Here is a 15,527-nt window from a genome sequence, read left to right as displayed (position 1 = left end):
AAACTCATCGACTCAACAATGAGTTACTGAAACCCCTAAGTAGTAATGATTATAATAATTTGCTATTTCATTGCAATTTCTTGTTTAGTTCAATTACTGAGCCCCGTGAATATGGATGATATTTTTTTCTTAAATGACAATGTTCCCAAAATGTCATTTAAGTCAAATGTCAATTAAAGAGTAAATCTGCAATTTTTGTGTTTGATGTTTTGATATCTGTGTTACTTTGATGTCGTCATTATAGAACCCAGGCATGAAAAGGTAAAAGTTAGGTTGATGCAATACTTGTTCATATCGAGCAAATGGTCCATCTCCATTGCTGTAATTCAAATATTACCCAGTAGATGTCCAGTAAGCCTTTTAGAAATGTAGGACAAACATACTGTAAGAAAGAGAAGGATAAAAACTAGCAGATTCATGTTCTGTATGATCATAATGCTACTTCACAGTTGTTTTTCTCCACACCCAGAGAACTTTCTTTTCCTGTCTGTGTGAGTCCGAGTTGGTGTGAGTCAGAGTCTGCAGAGGATAAAGGACCGATATTGTACTGACACAAGGAGACACAATAGCAATAAGGACTGAGTAATGGGGAGGAGGGAGAGAGAGATAGAGAGACAAAGAAAGAAATCAGACTGCAAAGAATATTTTGATTGTCTTACTATACATGTGAGGACGTTACAGGGTAAGATCACAGTTTCTAAGTCTGTCTTAAAACAATACTCACATGCCCATATGTACATTGAAACGGTGCTTGCCTGCTGTAATCATTTCTTAAGCCCATCTTAAAGAATCCAGAATGATGAATCCAAAGTTCAGCTCAAGCTACTGTGAGACTTCAGAAGTCTGAGTTAACACAAGTGTTAGGTGTGTATAGTTAGTTTGAGTATGTTAGTCTTTTGAGTGAAAAATCACCCCCCTTTGCAGTGTTAATTAGCTGAACTGTGGTGGAGAAATGATAACACAAAGAGGGAATTTCTTACAAAAGAACTGTAACTTGGGAAGATACCCACTTGCACTTAGGAAAGGATCACCTCAAGGCCAGTATGAACAGGCGGAAAGATTAAAGCAAACCACCTGTTTTAATGTTCATATATGGGCACCTAAGTATTGTATAAGACAGATTTGGCTAAATGTGAATGTATCCATTAGATTTACCACTGATTACCATACATTAACAATTACCCTTTCTACTGCCAGATTAAAAGTAAGCCTGATCTAAACTATAAACTGAAGTCCTAACCCTAACATAGCCATTTTATCCCACCAAATTCTCATTTTAATACTGCTACATGCATTTTTTAACATCAATTAATCATTGATGATTGATCATTGCCAAAAATTCTGACACCCTCTAATGCCCCTATGCTGCATCATTCTCACTGGCTGAGATTTTAAAGTTTAATGGCACAAAGAGGTGCAGCTATTCCAGTACAAAATGATAAAACAAAGTTATCCCCTGTAGTAAAGCAAAAGAGACAACTTTTGAGGGAAAAGGAAAAGACTAAAAGCAGGAGGGGATTTGAGAAATGTGACCTTCATGTTGAGAAACACTTACCACAGCAATACCACTGGCTTAAGATAGAGAGACTTTATCTCTATCTCTTTATGGTGATTTTGCCAAAAAGTAGCATGTATGTAAAAATACCAAACATAGCTCCCTTAATCCCAAAGCAAAGAAGAACCCTAAACTGCCATTTTGAAGAAGCCAAAATGACTTTGCACAAATGCCCTTACTTCAAAGGTCTAAAATTCAAACTGGTTCTTACAAGAAAAGAAATACAAGAGCACCCAGACACACACACACACACACACACACACACACACACACACACACACACACACACACACACACACACACACAAACACACACACACACACATTTTTTGGAAGTCCAAGTCGAGTCTCAAGCCTTTGAGCTCGAGTTGAAGTCAAGTCTCAAGTCTCTGGCCATCTAAACTGTCCCTAACACTGTATTGTTAAATCTTATGAATTCAAAGCATGTCCTGTAGCTACCATCCATACAGTACAGTATCAAAATCAGTTGTAGGATAACTTTATGGGGTCTACTGCAATGCAATCTGAGGCCTGTACTATGAAGCGAGATCAACATGTCCTGGATTTCTTTCAGTTACCCGGCTTCACCTAACCTAACACCCGCGGTCCCGCATAACCTGCATCACGATGCTGGTTAACAACTAGTTCAGTCAACCCAGGGTTCCCAATCCAGCGGCGCGCGTGTTCGCATAAAAGAGGCGGTGTTTGCACAGCACGACCAATCGCAAACATCTACCAGAGCTGCATATTTTACATAAGAAGAGGAAATTATAATTCTACATAAATATGAATAACACAGACACGGTTTTGCAGGCAAAACGCAATACAGTCACTGCTTCCTAAAACAGGAAGGAAAGCTGGCAAAAAAATAGCCGATGCTGTAGATGCGTAAATCACAACGTTTATTAATATCACTTCCCCATCAATCAGGCACAAGATCCGACCATAATTACACTTGTGCACTTTCCATAAACTGTCGTTGCTTTAGCCTAGTATTTCAGTTGCAGCCCTGGCAGTGGGAAGCCATAGTGAGAGCAAATAAAATATATAAAAACTAAATTCAAACTGATGTGCGCATTGGCAACACACGGCTCAAGAAGCCGAGCCGATATGTAATTCCCTCCCATTACAATCTATATACTTCTCGGAATCATCACCTTATCGTGGTGGAGAGGTTTGTGTGTCCCTATGAACCTGAGGGCTGTGTTGTCTGGAGCTTTGTGCTCCTGGTAGGGTCTCCCAAGGCAAAGTGGTCTCAGGTGAGGGGCCAGACAAAGAATGGTTCAAAAATCCTATGAAAAAATCGAGGAAGGGATGAAGTGACCCTGCCCGGAGGAAGCCCGGGCCCCCGTCTGGAGCCAGGCCCAGATGGAGGGCTCGCCAGCGAGCCGCCTGGTGGCCGGGTTTGCCACGGAGCCCGGTCGGGCACAGCCCGAAAAAGCTACGTGGCGGACATCCCTCCATCCCATGGGCCCACCACCTGTGGGAGGAACCGCTGGGGTCGGGTGCGCTGCCACATGGGTGGCAGTGAAGGTCAGGGGCCTCGACGGACCAGACCCGGGCAGCAGAGGCTGGCTCTGGGGACGTGGAATGTCACCTCTCTGTGGGGGGGGAAGGAGCCGGAACTTGTGCGGGAGGTGGAGCGCCACCGGTTAGATCTGGTGGGGCTTACCTCTACGCACAGTCTTGGTTCTGGAACCATACTCCTGGATAGGGGTTGGACTCTTTTCTTCTCCGGAGTTGCCCAGGGTGTGAGGCGCCGGGCGGGTGTGGGGATACTCACAAGCCCCCCGGCTGAGCGCCGCTACGTTGGAGTTTAACCCGGTGGACGAGAGGGTCGCTCCCCTACGCCTGCGGGTTGTGGGGGGGGAAAATCTCTGACTGTTGTTTGTGCATATGCACCAAACAAGAGTTCAGAGTATTCGGCCTTCTTGGAGACCTTGAGTGGAGTCCTGCATGGGGCTCCAGTCGGGGACTCCATAGTTCTGCTGGGGGGACTTCAACGCGCACGTGGGTAATGATGGAGACACATGGAGAGGCGTGATTGGGAGGAACGGCCTCCCTGATCTAAACCAGAGTGGTTGTTTGTTGTTGGACTTCTGTGCTAGTCATGGATTGTCTATAACGAACACCATGTTCGAACATAGGGATGCTCATAAGTGTACTTGGTACCAGAGCACCCTAGGCCAAAGGTCAATGATCGATTTTATAATCGCTTTCATCTGATCTGAGGCCATATGTTTTGGACACTCGGGTGAAGAGAGGGGGCGGAGCTGTCAACCGATCACCATCTGGTGGTGAGTTGGGTCAGGGGGTGGGGGAAGACTCTGACAGACCTGGTAAGCCCAAACGGGTAGTGCGGGTAAATTGGGAACGTTTCTGAGGAGGCCCCTGTCCGACAGACTTTCAACTCACACCTCCGGGCGGAGCTTTTCGTGCATCCCTGTGGAGGCTGGGGGCATTGAACCCGAGTGGACAATGTTCAAAGTTTCCATTGCTGAAGCTGCGGTGAGGAGCTGTGGTCTTAGGGTCTTAGGTGCCTCAAGGGGCGGTAACCCACGAACACCGTGGTGGACACCGGTGGTCAGGGAAGCCGTCCGATTGAAGAAGGAGTCTTTCCGGGATATGTTATCCCAGACGACTCCGGAGGCAGTTGCAAGGTACCGAAGGGCTCGAAGGGCTGCAGCCTCTGCCGTGAAAGAGGCAAAGCAGCGTGTGTGGGAGAAGTTCGGAGAAGACATGGAGAAGGACTTTCGGTCGGCACCAAGGTACTTCTGAAAACCGCTCGCCACCTCAGGAGGGGGGGGGGAAGCGGGGAACCATCCAAGCTGTGTACAGTAAGGATGGGACGCTGTTGACCTCAACTGAGGAGGTAATAGGGCGGTGGAAGGAGCACTTTGAGGAACTCCTAACCGACTAATACGCCTCTATGGTAGAGGCAGAGCTGGAGGATGAGGGGGGGGGGATTGGCATCAATTTCCCTGGTGGAGGTTGCTGAGGTAGTTAAACAACTCCACAGTGGCAAAGCCCCAGGAATTGATGAGATCCGTCCAGAAATGCTTAAAGCTCTGGGTGTGGAGGGGTTGTCTTGCTGACACGCCTCTTCAACATTGCGTGGAAGTCTGGGACGGTGCCTAAGGAGTGGCAGACCGGGGTGGTGGTTCCCCTTTAAAAAAAGGGGGGGGGGACCAGAGGGTGTGTGCCAATTACAGGGGTATCACACTTCTCAGCCTCCCGGTAAAGTCTACTCCAAGGTGCTGGAAAGGAGGGTTCGGTCGATAGTCGAATCTCAGGTTGAAGAGGAACAATGCGGATTCCGCCCTGGTCGTGGAACAACGGACCAGATCTTTACTCTCGCAAGGATCCTGGAGGGAGCCTGGGAGTATGCCCAACCAGTCTACATGTGTTTTGTGGATCTGGAGAAGGCGTATGACCGGGTGCCCCGGGAGATACTGTGGGAGGTGCTGCGGGAGTACAGGGTGAGGGGGGTCCCTTCTCAGGGCCATCCACCTCTGTACGACCAAAGCGAGAGCTGTGTCCGGTTCTCGGCAGTAAGTCGGACTCAGCTTTCAGGTGAGAGTTGGCCTCCGCCAGGGCTGCGCTTTGTCACCAATCCTGTTTGTAGTATTTATGGACAGGATATCGAGGCGTAGTCGGGGTGGAGAGGGGTTGCAGTTCGGTGGGCTGGGGATCTCATCGCTGCTTTTTTGCAGATGATGTGGTCCTGATGGCATCATCGGCCTGTGACCTTCAGCACTCACTGGATCGGTTCGCAGCCGAGTGTGAAGCGGCTGGGATGAGGATCAGCACCTCTAAATCGGAGGCCATGGTTCTCAGCAGGAAACCGATGGAGTGCCTTCTCCAGGTAGGGAATGAGTCCTTACCCCCAAGTGAAGGAGTTCAAGTACCTTGGGGGGTCTTGTTCGCGAGTGAGGGGACAATGGAGCGGGAGATTGGTCGGAGAATCGGCACAGCAGGTGCGGTATTACATTCAATTTATCGCACCGCTAGACGAAAAAGAGAGCTGAGCCAGAAGGCAAAGCTCTCAATCTACCGGTCAGTTTTTTGTTCCTACCCTCACCTATGGTCATGAAGGCTGGGTCATGACCGAAAGAACAAGATCCAGGGTACAAGCGGCCGAAATGGGTTTCTCAGGAGGGTAGCTGGCGTCTCCCTTAGAGATAGGGTGAGAAGCTCAGTTATCCGTGAGGAGCTCGGAGTAGAGCCGCTGCTCCTTTGCGCCGAAAGGAGCCAGTTGAGGTGGTTCGGGCATCTGGTAAGGATGCTCCCCTGGGCGCTCCCCTAGGGAGGTGTTCCAGGCACGTCCCAGCTGGGAGGAGGCCTCGGGGGAGACCCAGGACTAGGTGGAGGGATTATATCTCTAACCTGGCCTGGGAACGCTCGGGATCCCCCCAGTCGGAGCTGGTTAATGTGGCCCGGGAAAGGGAAGTTTGGGGTCCCCTGCTGAGCTGCTACCCCCCGCGACCCGACCCCCGGATAAGCGGATGAAGATGGATGGATGGATGGATGGATACAATCTATATATTTCATAAATATACACATCAGGGAATGCTAACGGGGTTGTCGGTCTCTAAATGTTTTAACTTTTATGTGTGCACCCTTTCTCCCTCTCTCCCTCTCTCTCTCTCCCTCTCTCTCTCTGCGCACCGAGCTCCGCCTGATCTTCTAAGAACGGTGACGCCGTTATCAATCGAGTATTGATTGGTCAGTAGGCGGTGCTTTTACACCGGTTGATCTCTGATCTCCAACTTAACCTGCTCCCGACAAGGTTAGGCATTCAGCATAAGTTACCACGGCGATTGAACCCAATCACAAGTGATCCACCTTCGTAGTACAGAAAACCCTGGGTTGAACCTAAAGTTAGCTCGTTAACGCCAAATCTCACTTCGTAGTACAGGCCTCTGAAGAAACACAAATTAAGAACTCTGTTTCAATTTCATAACTGTATTTTTCAACATTTTGGTATCTGCACCAAAGAATACATGTTTGTCTATGTTACTAACTGGCTGTAAAGCCCAACCTCATCATGCATTAAATTTTTCAGTGTTCAAAATGTGAGGGAAACATCTGTACTGAAAGTTCTCTCCCTGATGAAGTTCGACGTTGTTGATCCGGCATCATTTATCTTGGTGCCACACACTTTGCATGTAGCTGTTCGCTTACTGCCACAGTTGCATGGCTGCTGCGTGGATTTTTCTATATCTTTGCACATCAGAAACGTGTCTGACGTGGCGCTGCTGCTGCTAGCCTTGTCTGTACACATGTAGTATGTTTCCCATTGATTTACTGCACTCAAGCAGTAGTATACTTCATGTTAAACATTAATATATACTGATTTGATTACAGCAAAGACAACGTCAGCAGTTTTGACGGCAAAATAGGCTACAGAATATCTCGTTCTGTATTGACAGGTGCAATATTTGAAAATCGATAATTATTTATTATTATATTTTTAAATTACATTTATATCTGCATTTATGTCAAAACTTATAGACTTTCAAACATCAACATGTCATTTATTAATATGTATTTGTGTAAAAATGACATAAACATCTTTTTGTATTCTATTTTACCTGGAAACGCTTCCAACACGCTTGGGTGTCACGTGAAAAATAGGCGTCGGTTCTATTTCTAGCATGCACGCGTTTTCGGCGTGGCTCCAGCCTCGCCTGAGACGTGCGTGTCACGCAGGCAGTGTGTAAGCTCAGCTGACATGCTCACGCCACGCACCCAATGTGAAGCCGGCCTAAGGCACACACACACACAGACAGTCCAGATGTAGGTATTCCCAGTGCAATAAAACAGGCAGACTAACTAATGGAACCACCCACACACCAAACATACTTTTTATCACACACCACCTTCACAAACAAAAGCACACGAGCATCACACACCCTTCTCATTGCTCGTTAGCTGCTACATTGGGTGGTTGTCTCTGCGTTGCCACTGTGACACAGTCTGGCTGCGCCTTGCTCTATCTGCTGAGAACGCACCACCAAAAATACTTCACTTAACAAACTCTTCTGATTACAGTTTGACTTTCTCGCTGTCTCCTTCTCTCCCTCCTGTCTTTAATCAGCATGTAAACAAGTGCAAGGTCATTTTCTTTCTTAAACGAAATGGGGGAGATAAGAGGAGCGTGGCGTAGTTAATCCTTTGGACACGCTGATGGAGGAGTTTGTCCTGGTGATGCTCGGGTGTTAATTATGCAAGAATGCATCTACTCTCTCTCATTCTCTCCCTCTCTCTCTCTCCCACTCTCTCTCTCTCATTCTCTCCCTCTCTCTCTCTCCCACTCTCTCTCTCTCCCACTCTCTCTCTCTCATTCTCTCCCTCTCTCTCTCTCCCACTCTCTCTTTCTCATTCTCTCCCTCTCTCTCTCCCATTCTCTCTTTCTCACTCTCTCCCTCTCTCTCTCCCATTCTCTCTTTCTCACTCTCTCCCTCTCTCTTTCCCACTCTCTCTTTCTCACTCTCTGTCTCTCATTCTCTCCCTCTCTCTCTCTCATTCTCTCCCTCTCTCTCTCCCACTCTCTCTTTCTCATTCTCTCCTTCTCTCTCTCCCACTCTCTCTTTCTCATTCTCTCCTTCTCTCTCTCCCACTCTCTCTTTCTCACTCTCTGTCTCTCATTCTCTCCCACTCTCTCTCTCATTCTCTCCCTCTCTCTCTCTCTCTCTCTCTCTCTCTCATTCTCTCTCTCTCATTCTCTCCCTCTCGCTCTCTGTCTCTCTCTCTCCCTCTCTCTCTCTCATTTTCTCCCTCTCTCTCTCTCTCTCTCTCTCTCTCTCTCTCTCTCTCTCTCTCTCTCTTTCTCATGATGACTCATGAGTTCATCTCTGTCCTCTTTTGGTCTCTCTCTTCCTTGTTGCCTGACTCTCTTCCCCTATTTTTCTGTCCCCCCCCAAATACGTCAGATGTCCAATCACATATTTTCACCTAAAAGGTCCTCTGTCTGTGTGTGTGTGTGTGTGTGTGTGTGTGTGTGTGTGTGTGTGTGTGTGTGTGTGTGTGTGTCATATCATTTTCAAATCAGCACAATGTTTACACTAGTCCACGTGATTAACTACAGTGTTTGATAACTGGGGCTGCCAGAGTGATTGCTGAACTCAGCAGCATTATGTTGTCTTTACCCCTTGTATTGTCTTTGAACAAATAAGTGCAGATTGCCTGGATGTCTTCAGTGATTGCCAGAATGAGTTGTGAATTGCAATGACAGGCTACTAAGTTACTTGACAGCAAGGGGGAGAAGGGAGGAAAAGAAAGGAAAGAAGAGTGGAAAAACCAGCAAGGGGATAGGAGAGAAAATAACTCAAAAAAGTGTTCAGTTTTCAATGCAGCTGTCTTAGTAAAAGATAACACCTTTTCTCATTACCAACTCATTGTGGCGTGCCAACACCTGTTTCTATTGAGACATCACATTGGCTGAAACTAGATGGAGACATCCTTTTGAATATCACACAACTCTCAAGGTAGATTTGCACCTTGATCTTCTCAAATTGAATGGGATGGGAAGTTAATTAGCCAAAACCACAGCATTTTTTAGATGATGTGGAGGTAAAGATCCAGCCTCAAATATTCACATTTTTCATATTTCAGTTTTTTTCTTTCCAATTGTTACTGCAAGACAGCCTGCTTTTGATGCAACTTAAAGTTTGATGTGTAATTGCTTTAGGAAATGTCATATTCCAGCGTGCAGCCTAACTAAGAGACAGCTATCCAGCCCGAGTAAAAGACTAAAAGCATCATTCTTGGAGGTATGACAGCACCCAGGCCTCATTTCCATCCTTCTCCGCTATTTGTCAGCCTTCTCCTCTTCCCCAGTGAAGCAGCAATGTTAACAATGCTGTCCCCACATTTACCAGTTCTGCCTCATTACAGCTAAAGAAGGGGATAAATTAGCACAGGAGCGCATGCATGGCGGAGTCCGACTCCACCTGTCAGCGAGGGAAAGATAGTGAATGTTTCGACGTGGAGGAAGGGTGCAAAGGAACTGCTTAGCTTACAAGCTTTCAACGCACATTAAAACCCATCCAGTAAGGCTGCCACTCATCTTTCCAAAAGCCTTACCTCTAGTACACCTCTCAATATTTTAAAATACAGGAAGTTATACTGTGTAAAGGTTTTCTAATTTTGTCAATCAAGGATTCTTATTACTGTATCATTATATCTTAAGGACTTCTTGTTTTTAATCTTTTTTATAGCAATTTGTGAGTGGTTTTACAAGTCTAGGTTGTTGCTTCTAGACATTTTCTTAGCACTGAATAGCAACCTGTGACCTATGGGAGAGTCTTTCTATTTGGTCTCTGTATCATTTCTTTATACCGATCACCAGAAACAACTGTTGGCAACGATGGATGGAGAGCCATCCTGTAAATGCCAACGTACCGATTGGTGAGGATTGCTGTGGACGAAATAGTAAGTTGCATACGGCGATACACTGGTAAGAGCAAAGTACGTTTAACCATGTATCCAGCCAATTTAAATTGCTTATGTTACTGTGTTGTGTGAACAGCTAACTTCATTTAATATTTTATTTGGTGTTTTCTTTTGCGGCGATAAAGCCATTCCAGAGCTCGCCTACCTACGTGCAAATGTTCAACTAAAACAAGTTCCTTCCTGAGACCCTTTTGCAGATTCACCGTCGCTGCTTCCGGAGCTTAGCACTGCCCCAGACGATTGTGATTGGTTTAAAGAAATGCAAACAAGCCAGAGCGTTTTTTTCTCCTATCCTAGAATGTATGTGTTGTGTATCCAGACCTTACTCCAACGCTGGGAAGATAGGTCGGGCAATGCGAGACTATGTATTTATTATTTACTAACTGGCAATATTCGCTTAATCCTAGAAGACTTCCTTCCTAAAATAAACCCCATACAAACGACTACTACCTTTTGTAATTTCATTATCCCTTCTAGTATGGATTGGTATGTGAACATGATGTGGCTTCTTTGACCTTTCCATCACTGATGAAGGGGAGGATCATTTTGAAGAAAAAGTCCCAACTATCTTTTGTTTTTATGACTGCAACGTTGTTCATGAATCCATCTTTCAATAAATTGAGGAGCTTGGATTTTCACCTGAACAACCTGGGCACCAGCCTGTTTTACTGTATTGCAGTATATGTTCACAATCAAGTGGACAAATGGGCCTGGTTGGTGCCATCCTCAGAACACCAAAACTCTCCTGCCCTGCAGCCTTTAAAAAGCACAATCTCTCCTGCTCATTTGTCCGGCTCCTCTGGCCTGCCATCTTTATGGGCTGGTTAAGGGCTCTCTCACAATCAACTATGTTTTTACCCTGTCCACAATCGCCAGTAAAATAGCCAGGCTTCTGCGATGTCTGTCCGCCTCCCTGCCAGGATTAACATTACGCACACTCCAAGGTTGAAAATCCCATCAGATGGAACAAAATTAATTTCTGCACAATATTCAGGGCCACCAGCCACATAATAGGAAACAATGCTGAGTGCATCCCTCGATTGTGATTCCATTCACTCCCTAATCGGCAGGATGGCCATGCACGGTGCAGCAGCGTAGTAAATGCTTTCATCCCAGGGGGATTAGAAAAACAATGGCTCTTTTTAATTTCTTTTCTAAAGCGGGCAGCAGAAAGAAAATGATATAGACGTAATTGATGATGAGGAGAGCAGCGGGAGCCTTAGCAGAGGTCTCACGTTCTGTGCCCAAGCCTTTTTTTTTGCTTCATAATGGCAACTGCTCAGGGGCACTGGAGGTTGACAAATCTGGCACGGAGGACAAATTGATCGGCAACAGAACACAATTTGTCCCTTAAAAGACTGGGTAAAGGCCCTGTGTGGCCTGAGTAATTAGTTTAAACTGCAGCATGTCTGTCCAGAAGTGGACCCGCTGGAGAGGGGCTCAGTCTGTCCTCTGATAAGACGCCCTGACTCTGCAACACACACACACACACACACACACACACACACACAAAAACACACAAACAAACAAACGCATAACAACTCTGACATGGAATACTCTTACTTCTGAATGTAGTATAAATAAATAAATGAGCATAATGGGAGGGGGTTAGTGTTAGTAAATTCACTGTAGAGAAAAAGTTCTGCTTTAATAAAGACTAAAATACATTTACACATTACGCATTGATACTCACTGCCTATCTAATGCATGTGTGATTTTAGGAGAGTAAAAATGTCAAGGGGGAAAATGCTGGTTGCTTATTCTCAGCATGCACTAAGACACAGACAGAGACATATGGCAGGTCTACGGTGGCCGCATCTGTGGTGTGATGCGGGGAGAGAGTGTCAAGAACATGGATTCATTGGTCCATGGCAGTGTGCTTAGTGACACATAATACTGGTATTGCACAATTTTCCCTGACCTATTTTTGTGTGAGACACAAAGATGTCAAGTCAAAAATGTGGGAAACCCAAACATTTTGCTACTCACTTTGGTGGAAGCTGATTCCTTCAAGCTCACCCCTTCAAATTTGAAGAGAAACACTTCGGAAAGTAAGAGTCGGTAACGTTTTTTTCTCTTTTATCTTTTCTTCACTGTTGCACTCGGCTGCCTCGTCATCAATTCAGGGTTTAGCTACTGCTGGTACTCTCACTCAGAAACCAAAAACTCTGGATCCCTCCACAGAAACCTCTATGTAAATGACAAGTATACGTCATTGGGCCACTACCTGACACTCAGCACATTCCACAGATCAAGTGTGGAAAAAGAGAGTGGTGGAATGAAAGTGGTAGAAATATGATTAGGCAGGAGAAGGCATTGGGAAGGGTAGGCAGAGAGCACACGTGAATGAGAGACAAAGAATAGATGGATCTTTTTTTTTCCGAGAAAGTTTTAATAGGCTTTTGGGCTTCAGTAGCACCCAATTAGCATGCTTGTTACATGCGAACACCAGGAGCTAATTGGCCTGAGAGAAGAAAGCAGCGTGGCCCTGAAAGGAAAGAGCAGGATTCATTTGAAGGTTCACAGCTCCAATAGCAGCATGTTGGGAGACTACTTGGCAAACAGTTGTTAAACACATTTTGGTGCTGCAATTGCAATTATTATGTATACGTTCTTGCTGTTTTTATTGCTACATGGTGTTGCAAAAAAAGTAAGTATCACAATTGTCATAAAGTTTACAGATGAACAACTTACTGGATCTAGAAAAATTGTCGATATAGAAAGGAAATGTCAATATATTGTTCATGAACTACTCTTAGGCCCAAGTCAGTATGTGTGAGCATTCTAGGAATTTATCAGATCCAGGAAGAAATCATTCACAGACATGACCTATCCTGTCCACATGCAGTGCTTTGCTGCCCTACATTGGGGGATATGCTGAGTGTGCACGTAAACACAACAGCACTATGAGCTCACCAAGGGCAAGAGGCTGAATCTCTGATTACATTTCCTGTACAAACTGAAGCAGCAGGATCAGATGCATGGGACATGAAGAGCTCATTATGCTCTTTACATGCAATTAATCAAACAATGTAATAAACAATGTAAACACCATTCTCTGGTGGCAAGTCAAATTTGCTATGCACACACAGTAGGCTACATGACTTAGTAAACAAAGGAGTGTAAATTATGGAAAGTTTAAGATTCACAGCCAATCTGGCGTTGATGTAAGAGTCGTACCTTCCTGCTGAGACCACACGCAGATATATCGGCCTCCTCTCTGTCACACTGTTAAGCCTTTAGTCTCCTCCTTTTGTAAAATGCACACTTTGTGTTAATATGAAAATATCCGCACTGTTTGGGAAAAGTGACGCTTTGTACAATGAAAGTATTCCAGTAGAAATAGAGCACTCTGACTGAGACACTGAGGCTGGGCATGTCATGTTCATTCAACTGAGATGATCTGTTGGAGAGACAATTTCTACTAAGTGAACTTTTCATTTTTGGTGTAAGAATTTGTCACATAAAAATGTAACACAACATTTTTTTAAGCCATAATCAATGATGCCAGTGTGAAAATTATTTTTAGTCTCATGCCCTATTAGCCAATTGTTATGGCCATCTTTATCCAGGTCGTCACATTAGAAAAGAGAGACCTTTTTTTTTTTTCAAAAAACAAATCTTAATCTTAAAAAAATTTAGATATGGGACAAATAATTGAGATGGTCTTATCATCTCTGCACTGTGCCCAGTAGAAACTTATTTCCTTTTGACAGATGTCAGGAGGAGAATGAGGCAGGCAATGCTCACAATGCTCTGGCTTTGTCTGTCGCAGACCAAAGCCGAATGGCCACCGAGAAAACAGTTAAACAAACTTGCATGCACACAGTTCCTTTCCCTATCCTCTTAAATGTTTTTTGTTGGTATGTTTTCAAGTATGAGCTGCATCTGTAGGCTCTATTTTAAGAAACTTTTGCAAAATATAATCTGGATCGAACGTAGTAGTTGAATATACAGTTTGTTACTCCAGCATTATCCGTGCTCCAGAGCTTTGTGGAAAAGTGCATTGACTTTCAGGTCTAAGTGAGGAAGCAATACAGGGACTTCATGCTGGATAACATACACTCCAATTTACATTTAACCTCATCTGACATAACTGTGTCGCTGCTATTGCAAGTGTGATTTACTTGCATCATTTGCGCCAGTGTTTATATTATTTTGTTAACCCGACATTTAAATTTGATTTTGTTTCACGTATCATCTTGTGAGAAAAAGACTTTATGTTATTTTAAATGCCAGGTCTCTTATTGGAACATCATTTGCATTTAGGTTGCCTGACAGTCATACCGCCGCAATCGGACTGCACAATCACGCCAGAAACGCTGTCTGGAGAAGCCACTGAAAGGGCAGCATTATACGACGGAGCATCTCAAATTATCAGGCCATGGAAATGACAATGAGGCTTGTCCAGAAGTGTCACCTCTCTCGGTTTTTTGTCTGTCTCTGTCTCCCTCAGACTCTCCTTGTTTTCTTTCTCCCTGTCTGTCTCATACCCGCATCAAAAGCCACACACACACACACACACACACACACACACACACACACACACACACACACACACAGAAAGACAAAACATCTTTATTAGCCCTCTGTATGCAGGCTGTGCTCAGCCCAAGATTGCAGGAGTGACCCCATGCTATGAGCTGTACAGGGGAAATGTTTACCCAAACCATGCAGAATATGCCATTAACCTCTCTCTAGATAGAAGGCAAACAAGAATCTCCCTCCATGAGGGCAATAAAGATGGGAACACCTATCCAGGACCCTCATGACAAGTATCTCATCATGAAGCTGTGGGAGGCAGTAATGAGGCAGGGAGCCCAGTCTCCCACGGGACTCTTTCGCCACAGTGTACCTGTGTGCCTAACATTCAGTGAAGTACCTATGAAATGCAGTGAAGTGTAAACAGCTGATTACCCCAACAGTGAGGAACAATACAAAGCCCCCCAAGTCCATCAACCACTTTGACCCCCCCCTTTTCAATCCAATCCCAATCTCTACTTTCTTCCTCTCCTACTTCCTGTCTGTTCCATCCAATCTTCTTTTGTCTCTCTGTACCTCTCATCCTCCCCAGAGATTTAGATGGATATCCTGAGGCTCTGATTAAAGCCCCAACCTGGCTGGGTGTCTTGGTTAATGGTGAAAGAAAATGGTGGGGTGGAGGGGGCAGTAAGGAGCCTGGGCACTAGAGCAGTTTCTCGTTCGTAGGGACCCGCGGGCGTAATTCAATCACACCTCGATAATTCCCCTGATGTGATAGTCGAATCCCCCTCACACACATCAAGTACAGATAGACACCACAAGCTCACGCTGATCCCAGATTGAGGGTCTCCTCCTGGGTGGGCTTGAGAGCCCACTACTGGGTACGTTTTACCTGTGTTGTTTGAAGAGGCCATTATTTTAATTGAAAAAGTTACCCGCCCGCCAAAGGCAAATGATAGAAGACGAGGGGAAAAAAACAGGGGAGAGAATTAAAACAAAAACACCAGATGGTGATATACATGGTAAAAATGATT

General features: G+C 45.2%; 1 protein-coding gene across 7 annotated transcripts in view; it reads right to left on the bottom strand.

Moving 5' to 3' along the window:
- Nucleotides 1-15,527, bottom strand: part of celf6 (CUGBP Elav-like family member 6) — a 141,193-nt gene that overhangs the window by 114,532 nt on the left and 11,134 nt on the right. The window lies entirely within an intron of this gene.

This window comes from Sander vitreus, chromosome 1, assembly GCF_031162955.1.
Source record: "Sander vitreus isolate 19-12246 chromosome 1, sanVit1, whole genome shotgun sequence".
NCBI lineage: Eukaryota > Metazoa > Chordata > Actinopteri > Perciformes > Percidae > Sander > Sander vitreus.
The sequence above is the reverse complement of the archived record's forward strand: the minus strand, read 5'-3'. Positions and strand labels throughout refer to the sequence as shown.